The 10,000-nt window shown below is 47.6% G+C and overlaps 2 protein-coding genes across 6 annotated transcripts in view; both read left to right on the plus strand.

The window, feature by feature from the left end:
* The window catches only part of LOC126578750 (prominin-like protein), a 40,891-nt gene extending 38,549 nt beyond the window's left edge, over positions 1-2,342 (plus strand). For all 5 annotated transcript variants that reach the window (XM_050241633.1, XM_050241637.1, XM_050241636.1 and 2 more), the window contains one exon: positions 1-2,342. This exon is cut by the window's left edge and continues 736 nt beyond it. The gene's annotated coding sequence lies outside the window, so the exon portion shown is untranslated.
* A 2,960-nt stretch (positions 2,343-5,302) lies between these two features.
* Positions 5,303-10,000, plus strand: part of LOC126574678 (circadian locomoter output cycles protein kaput) — a 10,729-nt gene continuing 6,031 nt past the window's right edge. Inside the window, exons 1-2 of the mRNA XM_050235008.1 lie at positions 5,303-5,798; positions 7,852-8,579. The gene's annotated coding sequence lies outside the window, so the exon portion shown is untranslated. The remainder of the gene's footprint in view (positions 5,799-7,851; positions 8,580-10,000) is intronic.

Below are 10,000 nucleotides of genomic sequence, written 5' to 3' on the forward strand. Positions count from 1 at the left end.
CGTCGTACTACAAAATCTTCTTATTTTTAGAATTCCAGCCTTATGTTAGCGAATGTTCAGTTCTCGAATGTGAAATAATTTTGAACTGCCGCGTTAATACAAAATCAAACAGTGCACCGAAAAGCCATTCCAGAAGAGATTGAAGCGATTATCGGCAGGTGGGGACAGAGTAAGCAAGCAAGTGCTACGACGATAGCGAAGGCATAAGATTACATACACTTTAATCAATGGAACCAAGCTAACGGTTTGAAGGTTCCGAAGGCTCCTGAAGGAACCTGAAGATGCTCAGTTTATCAGTAGAATTGATTGTGGTGGTACCACGTGTCGCATTCTGTCCTACGCTTCAGTGTAGCTCGTACTGCGCTAGGCAATTATACACAATTCTCTCTCCCCCGACCAATGGCACCGGTTCTGCCAGGGTTTTTCCGAGTAGGTTACTCTAAAATGTATCGCTTGTAACATTTACATCGTATCTGTGCTTTTTATTTCGTACCCATCGTTCACAGAAATCGAATTGTTGTTCAGATTATAGCGCGTGGAATAGAGCACGGAAAGGGACTCGATTTATGGACGTAACAAGGCTGATTAATTTTACTGAAACCACTAGCTCAGCGTTTATGAATCCCCGCTAAAATTTGTGTACGAGTCCAAACCAAAAACTGGATGTGTGCGGATGGAAATCTGTGCTGTTTCTCGTTCCGCTTGTGGTAGTCATTACTGTGTGTGGGGAGGAACATCGGAGGATTGTGCAGTAGGGCAGCCTATGAGCTACTAGTAGAATCTCGTTATTAGTTTATCTTCGAAATCGTAAACTTATTTTATTCGAATTTGCTTTTGCTGGTCAACAATGTTCGAGCGCGGGCAATGCGACCAGGCCGGTACGGGAGAGCGATAAAGCCGGCAGAAAGACATAGTTTTTTTTTTCATAGTTTTAGTCTCATTTTTAAACGAAACGATATTTTTTAGTTCCATTAGCTTCCTTTTTATATGAATGACGAAAGCATTTAGTTAGTTTTTCCACTTCCGAAGTCATGACGCGACATGGTCTGGTGGCCAGGTGTTTTGAACTCCTTTTAATGCAATTCCTGTACTAGCCGCCAACCTGCAGCGATAAATCCAGAGGGACTTTTGTGAGACAACTTGCTACCTTTTACTATGATCAATTGATTTTGTAACAAAGAGAACGAAACAAAATCATAAAAAACGCAATCGAACCCTTGTTTAGAAATGGTGGTGATAAAGTAATGGTTATCCGGTTAGTGCTGCTCATCCTGATTTCGCTCTTTGTGCAGGCCATGTTTCTTCATCTCAAGTTTGCATATTTCCATGTTTAAGTGTATGATAATGCATCTCTAAATGAATGAAGCAAATCAATCCTTTTAAACGTATATATTATACATACTATCCGTAAATCCAGAAAATCATACGCGTGTCGCATAACGTCTTAAAACCGTTTAACAGGTGTGTATGGTCTGTAATGGGAGTTCCACTACGCCATATAGGAAGGTGGGGCGCGTCGGTAACAAAAACCTTTTTATCCTTAACAAAAAGAAGCCACCCTACAAAAGTGGCCGGCCAAATCGCCAAGTCTCACCAAGTACCGTAAACACACAACCGTACCATACAAAAGTTAAATCAAATAAACTGCGTAGCAAGTAAAACTGGCAGAATGAGAAAAAAAGGCAGAGATAAAAACAAATGGACACAATATTAACAATGATACTTTGGTGAAAACAAAAAAAAAATGCAGAACGCAGGTGAACGGAAGGAAATTGTGCATTTTTATTCGCAAAATCATCATGTGTTAAGGTGAAGAAGAGGAGCAGTGCCAGATTTGAGAAAACTTCGATGTGTCTTTTCTTATTCGTCGATACACAAATAGAGAGAGAGAGAGAGGGGGGAGAAAGCAGACCGCGATTGTAAGTGTACCTTCCCACATGTGCAAGTTCATGTAACACTCAAATTTACCATCACAAAGATTGAAAATGAAATCCCAATGAATCAGTAAAATGGAGCAAAAAAAACGAGAACAAAACCAATCCAATAAATTAAGTACCGATTGTGGTTGCCGCAGCTTGGCATTTGCATTATTCCCGGAGATTTGAAGCGGAACGAATAATGTGTAAAGTTCGTGGCGCGGGAAAGGAAGAGAATTGTTTAAGAAGAAGATGAACGAAAAAAACACAGACTCCAGGCAAGAAACGGAGACGAGAAGGCACTCAATGTAAGGAAAAGGACGGAAGTTCCGGAAGAGCAGTAGCGCTGCACTGCAAACCACAGAAACACTGAAACATTACTGCGAATAAGAAACAAAATAAAGTGATAATACGAATACAACACTACCAGAGGGTGTGCTGCAGAGCTTCGTTTGCGGATTTGAATCCTCCGACAGTCCGAACAGGTAACACCACCAACAGGTGCAAGAAATACTGCTGCTGCTGCTGGTTCAAAGTTCATCATCGAATGAAAAGGTATACGCATTAGACGTGTAGCAGCCGTTTATCGTTTATCAGAACGTTCTGGCTCTGGCGGATCAGCCGAGGAAGCACGTATAGTAGAGGGCACCTTCTATCTGGGCTCGGCTTCGATACTCCATAACACGTGACCTTCAATCGGTAACCGCGGGTATGTCGCGTAACAAATAATGCTTGAAAATAAATGATTTTCGAGCGCAATATGATTAATCGCTCTTTGGACGAACCGCAGATCGTTAATAATGTGAATTAATATTCGGAAACCGGTGCTATCACGACAGCGCGACATATTAGCGAGATGAGTTGCATCTTATTTGGTATTGGGACTAACCGGATGATACCGGTTCGTAGAAGTGCACCACCGTGTGCTCAGCGTCGATTCTGTCACCGCGTTGCACTGCACTGCCTTTGATGGTGCTGGTGCGCAGTTATGCAATCTAATCGCCGCATGAGTGCAACACGAGAACGATGCACCGAGCCGCTCTGTTCTGTGCCCTGAGAGCTGCGCTGTTGGCTCCCTTCATTGCCCAGACAAACAAAACAAACTCGCACGAGCCACCTCCGGAGGGGGAAGGCTTCTCTGGGAGGCCTGAAGCTGATAAGCAGTAGTAGCAGCATTGCTCCGCAGGGCAAACGACGACGTGAACTGGAATGTGAACGTGACGTTGCGTGTGGCTCGTGGTAGGATGTTCATTCTTCGACTGCTCCACACCGTTTTTGTTCCACGTTGGGACGACCCAAGGCGGTGATCATCTCCCACAGGTCTGGCGCCATTTGCTCTCGATTTCGATCCACACTCTATAGTGATAGATACTGGAAGCCTTTTCTTGTTTTGTTTCTTTCTTCCTAAGGCTCGTGAGGTGAGCTTTATTATTACCTTTCGACCATCCCGATAAACATTCAAACTGTCGCTTGAATAATAAATGAAGACGCTTTTTTGGGTGGATCGTATGCAAATCCGAGTACATCGGAGCCTCGTGGGCGTTTCTTTTCCCTTAGCATGTGTCCGACTTTGCGGGGTGATGATTTTAATAGCATAGCATAGAATTGCAATCGATATGTACGTGGTGCGCAATTGGATATTCATAAACGTTGGGATACTCCACGAGGACCCGTATGGCCAGTATGCCAGTGACAGACCGATCGATAGAGATCGTTGGCGACCTTCGATTCTTCTATTAGCACATTTTTCGAATGTCCTCAAATGCCAAATTATGCACGCTAGTGCGATTGATTACTCAATCCGGAACGCAACAGTACCTGGGCCTAGCCTTTGCCTCGCTGAATGCTGCTGCATAGGTAATCTGGTGGTGGCGTAGGTCGATATGCAATCTTCGACGACCATCGCTACGAAGAACGAACCAGAAAGGGGTTTGGTGGACGGTCGCGTCTTCTCCTCTGTGATTCTTCTCGAATAATCATCCAAGATCCAAGACTTCATCACTATTCGTGGACGACGATCCATCCATCTGTCCATAACAAACACCTCGATCATCCGGGGTGCAGATGCGGCGCATCGATCACTCCACATCGCACCATGCCGATCCCCCCGTTGGGTAAAGGCGAATGGGGAAAAGGCCTGCCGTTGCCTTTGGAGAGTTGCGCGAGTGAAGTGTATATGGAGAGTGAACGGGTGGTTTCGAATGAACGCCAGTGCTTTGGGGGGGGACCTCTCATCGCGGGCGCTCGCAATTCAAACGATTCACGAACGTTGGCCCGTGCGGTTGCGCCCTCCTCTACACGTGTGTCTTTATTTTATTCGCGAGTTTGAATGTTTCTGTTTTTAAGTATAAAAACAACCGGAGTAAAACAAGTTATTGTAAAACATGTTGCTATCCATTCAACGGTGTTCCTGATGGAATGATGGCAGGATATGCAGTGACAATGGTCGAGATTCGAAACTTTGTGTGCTGTGTCCGGTCCGTTGTGCGATGAGTGGATGGGATGCACTTGTGATTCGCGATTGGTCAAGATTGGCACACTCAAGCCGCGCCAGGGGTGTATAGATTTGTTTTGCTTTCGCCACGTGCGTACGGTTAGTGTCGGTGATATGATACATGCGTTCCGTCATTTCCAGTCTCGCTCCCAGGAATCAGATATCATGCTGAACGGTGCAAAACGATGACGCTCGACTGTGTTGACGCGCTTTGTTTGTGATGCACACGTGTCGGGTGACCAGTGGAGCCTGGTTGGCCCATCTTCTTCACCATCTTGTTGTCTTGGATGACCTTGTTGTTGTTGTTGCTCGCTGCTTGCGCTGCTTACTCTGTGTAGTGAATGTGAATTTGCAAAGTGTGTGATGAGAGAGAAAGAGTGTTAATGGCTAGAAGGGCCTGCCTACTACGATCTAGGTGACATTCGATGAACGATCGTGTGGCAGGAGAGACGGAGCAGCGGTGGAGCAGCGCACACACCGAGGAACACGACGACACGAGCTAATGAATGAATGGTGGAGCCCTCAAACTTCCTCTCCCGCACCACCTGAGGTACAAGTTCCGCGGCGCAATGACGCACACGCACATCGCGTGGCAAAAGTGCAACACGATGCACTTTTCAACCGCGCGGTTGCAGTTTGCGTGAGAACGTTACAGGGGGCCGGGGGAAGCGGGGGTGTTTTAGCGAGGAGAGCGAGTTAGAATAGCGTACGATAAGCGGCGCTTTGTGCTTGTTTGTGTTGATGGAATCAACTCCCTCCCTGTGTGTTCACATTAACAATCCATTCGCTCGTTCGCTCGCGTGGTTAGTAGTCGAACGTCATCAGCGTGCACTAATGACCCCCCCCCCCCCCCCCCCGGGGGAGTGTAGTTCGGGATCGCAGCGCTGGCTCTCCAGTGAATGGTGTGGTAAAGATTGTTAGTGGCAGGTTGGGGGAGGATAAGATTACGGAGTATGCGTTGCTCCAGCATGGTGGTGGCAAAAAAGCTGCAACCAAGGAGGCGCATGGTAGAAGCGAAAATTTGTTGTTCTCGTTACTCTCTCTCTCACTCTATGTGGTAGTGGTGCCGATGCATTAGATTCCAATTGTGTAGCCTACTGCAACCAACACATACACGGACGAAATTGCGATGCAATTTGTTCACTTGCATGTTTGTCGACGCGAAGTCGCTGTCGAAGTCGACGACAAAATATGCTTATCGCACTAGAAAGCAATGTAACAGCAGTGGTGTAGCTGTAATGTTGGTCATCCATTTGGATGCTACTGGTGGGCTAGTGAGATGCAAATTGGGAGTGTGATGTGTCAGTGAGCAGTGATCACGGGGGTAGGATTTTTTCTTTGCAACAGAAATTCCCTTTCTCCAGTTAAGTGATGAGTGCTTTGGATGAGTGAGAATGTTATCAAGTTTTAGCATGTAAAAAAGTTGCCTCCCATGTTTTTTGCTACCTCTGCGTGATGTTTACTGCAAAAAGAATCCTTTTTTTCTGTTTAGAATATTTGAACCAGCACCAGAGGAACACAAAAGTTTACAACTTCTTCAGCCAATTATTTGTTCTCCCCCTGACTCTGTGTCTGCAAACAGGATCCTAGGCCTCGCTATCCCTGTTCCGGCTCCAGTGGTACCCTGCTTTGTGGAGTGGAACCCTCAAAAGTGCCGGTTGAACGGGACTCGTAGGCAAACGGCCTAGCTACCCTCGACTTTGCTTCATTTTTTTTTGTGTGTACAAGCGAAACATCTGTACAACCTGAAAACAAGGGTCGAGAGAGGGAACAGAAGAAATCGGGGAAATCGATCATGATAACCAGCCAATTACATCATCGGTGGGGCGCCCTTTTAACGACGTTCTGCTATCGAGTTACCTGTGGAACAGCACACATACACACGCAAACACGAAGCAAAGAAATATTCTTTCCGGTTTTTGCCAATCACCGGAACTACCGGCAGTGTAATCTGTGGCCACCCTTCCAGTAGACGATGCTAATGTCGTAATGGCAACAGTTTGCTCCGTTGTCCCGGAGTGTGTGTCTAACAGAGAGCGAGAGCGAGAGACAGAGACACACGATCGAACGCATGTGCACTGGACTTGCATCCCGTGCTGCCTGGGGGGGGTCGCGAATGCAACTGGTTGCATCTAGTACATGATGTGGCGCTCGCTTCCGTGGTATGCGTGTAACGCGCTCCACTGTTTGTGGTTGTGAGGAAGGTTTTTTTTGTTGCACCACAGAACCGTATTTGTTGGCGAGGGTCCTGGGTCCTGGAGGGACCGTTGCGATGGTAATCCGAGAAACCGTCTACTGCTCTCTGTTCGTCCCTTTTTCCGGTGTGTCTGCGTGTGTTTGTGAATGTTGGTTGTGGCCAGTTTCGATCGGTGGTCGGGCATTCGGTTTTCGAGCTCGATTTTTCCATCATAGCGAAATGCCGTCGCGCCACACGCCACAACCGAGATGACACCGGAGGAACGTGGTTCGGTTTTGCGGTTGCTTCTCGCGCTCAACCAACTAGGAAGTGCCCTCAAGTGATCAATGCTTACTAGGATACTCACAGATGCTAGCCGTTGGTGGAATTTCGTTGTGCTGAAGGATGAAATGCACCGAGTGCCATTTTTAGTGATATAGTGATGCGCCATTTTTAGTGTTTCACATCCGCTACTTGCTGGTAAGCGATTTGGGTGTAAATTTGTGCCGCGAATCGGTTCGTGTGCACGGTTCCGTATGGCTTTCGTGTTCCATTCCCGTTCGTGGTTTCAAATACGACGACGAGTGCAGCAAGTGCGCGTTTAATTGAATTAGTGGCCACGGCCAGTACGCAGTAGAGCCGAGCTCGTGGTCAACTCGCCACGATTACACCGGCTGTTGCCTTGAAACAACGTGGCTCCCAATGGTGGCGGCAGTGGATCCCTGGCCTGGTGCCTTAGACAATGTGTGCGATCCAAGTGTTCCGTGTGACGTGGATGATGGTGGTGTGAGTGGGGCCCTTCTTCTTCTGTTGGAAATGCGAGATGCGAGCCGGGATAGGGGAAATAGGTGGTACCAGGTGAAAATCGGAATTTTCCTCGCTCGATTGGATGGAATACGTAACAATTGTGTCTGACGGTGTGGTGTGGTTGTGCCGTTGACAGGCCGGGCCGGACGATTCCCGGTGGGTAGGAGTACCATGACATCCCCCCCCCCCCCCCGCATCCTTGGCTCTTCTTGTCGCTGTGAAGCAACAGGATGCGGTGAAGCAACAGGAGAGAAGAAGGCTGTGTCCTCCGTGCACTGACGAGTGTGTATGTGTGCACCCCAAAAGAAATAAAAAAAGAAAATAGGAAACATGGTGTATGTGTGTTTGTGTGGAAATCTTTGTGTTCGCTGTTTGACGAGTTTTCCCGGTGATAAGCAGACCGTTTCATTTCTTCCTTTCTCCCCCCCCCCCCCCCCCTCTCCCCACCGTCTTCTTAGTCGGTGTGTACAGGTGTATCGCCAGGGTGTGCAGGTGTATGTGTGCTCCAAACTCCCCGTAGCTGAAATGAAATAGAATCCGGAAAAGTTTCGCCAAAGAAACCGTGTCGATTGTTGTTCGTCGTCCTGCTGGTGGTGGTAAAATTGTTTAGCCCCCTCAGTGTACCAGTGTTGTGCGCCATCCTTCCTTGTCCTTACCAGACGGTCGAGGGGCCAGGTGCGGGGTGGAAGAAAATAAAAATCTGGAATTGTTCGACGATCAGCCACCTCAAACTCGTCCTCAGCCCTTACAAGACGTTGTCAAGGAACTTGAACAAAAGACCGATCCACGGGCAAACTCCGGAGTAGGCTGTGGTGGAAAGCTAATTTTGTGTCCAGCCAACGGTCGACGTGGAATGGAAAACCGGCGGCGGAAAATTGAAACAATAGCGAGTGTGGGTGGTACGTGAGGCGGGTTTGCACGTGCAGCACGTGCCAGCCAAAGCTGGAATATAGTGTAGGTGGCAGTGATGATTTTTTTGGAGTTGTGTATTAAACCGAAAAACGGCAAGAGATCACTTCAGTGTTAATCATTCCCTGTGTGGATTGCTGCGCGTACTAGATTCGTTTATAGCGGAGCCGTTTTCTAAGTTGAAACGAAAGACAATACGAATCCGAAGCGGAAGAACCACCTTACCATGAGGAGTGCACCGTGTCAATACTAAGGTGCCAGAAAGGAAAGCAAAAAGGTACGTTGTACGTTCGTTGTCGGCGTTGTGGGCGCTGTTAGATAATAAGCTGTGGCGCTGGTCTGGCGATTGAATTTTGTGCGCTTCTTCGAGTAAAAGTCCGGGCTGGAAGACTTTCAAGAATTCCCTCGGACTGGCGTAAAGTTACCGCCAATAGATTGTTCATAGTGGAGGTCAATGTTGTGCGGATACAGTTTCTGTGTTGTAACCGGTTCGCTGAACTTCCGTCCCTGCTAGAAATTATGAGCTCATCACAGAGCGCTAACCTCAATTAGTGGCGCGGTGGCGGTCCCCATGCCTCCATGTTGCTTAATATCCTACAAAGGCATCCTCAGTTTATTCTTGCGCCTGCTGCCAGAATGACGTCTATGGAGTTCTTGGCTGTCGGCTGATCGATGCATGGGATTAGCCCAGCGGTGCTGTGCCTGATGGCTCCTATACGTAATCGGAGGACAAAGATTGCTTCGCAATGTTTCTCGATTACTCTAGCGTCGGAAGGGGGGGGGGGGGGCATCGTATTAGACTTTGAAATTGGTCAAACTGGAGCGGAGGCAAAAAGAGCGGGACCAACCCATTACTTTACGTCCCTTCTAAGAAGACCCCGTTGTTCACGCGTACATGCCGTGGCAGTTTGTTTTCGTTGGAGCCCCACTCCTTGGTCGTGTAGTAGCAGTCGGTCAGAAGTCGGTTCGTCGCCGCTCGGATCCATCAGCTCGGACAGTTTGATTGAATGATCTAGAAGAGGCGGAACCGTTGACTTCTTGATGAGACGGATGAATAAAATATTTTCACCCAAGTTGGTTGGTGCAACAGTGGTCCTGTGGCAAGCGGCGGTGGCACCAACAGCCTCTGTTTGATTCCTGCTAAAGCGGCGTCACTACGGAATACTTCTAGATGCCGATCGATTGTTTTTGGGTTATATGGTTTAGCATGGACTTAAAGCCGACCGGATGAGAACAGATGGAGGGTATGAATGATGCAGTTTGCTGGCCGCAGTCCAGCGGAGCCCACTGCATGTGCATGTAGCGCTGTAAGCGTGTATGGTAAGCAGGGAATGTTCATGAATCACACCGTAAAACTTTTCTAGGCATTCTGCATGTTTGACTTTTGAACTCGGGATATAATCGTTGTTGGTTAGAATGTTGGTCCTTATATAAATCCCATATAATGTGACGCCCAACGAACATTGCGTAGTGCATCATGTGGTAACGAATATTGGGTATCGATTAAGTTGGGGGGCTGACGATCGTGTGATGCACGAATTTGAGGATATAAATTCATTTCATCTTTGTTCAACGATGAAGCCGTTGTAGTATACTTAACTAGCAGGCAGTTTGCAGACCGGCTCATCCTAGGTTCATGTCCCGATGTCGTCATCTTGCGTTTGTTGAGGTAATAATGCAGTACTATAACCTCCGTGA

Source organism: Anopheles aquasalis, chromosome 3 (genome assembly GCF_943734665.1).
Source record: "Anopheles aquasalis chromosome 3, idAnoAquaMG_Q_19, whole genome shotgun sequence".
Lineage (NCBI taxonomy): Eukaryota > Metazoa > Arthropoda > Insecta > Diptera > Culicidae > Anopheles > Anopheles aquasalis.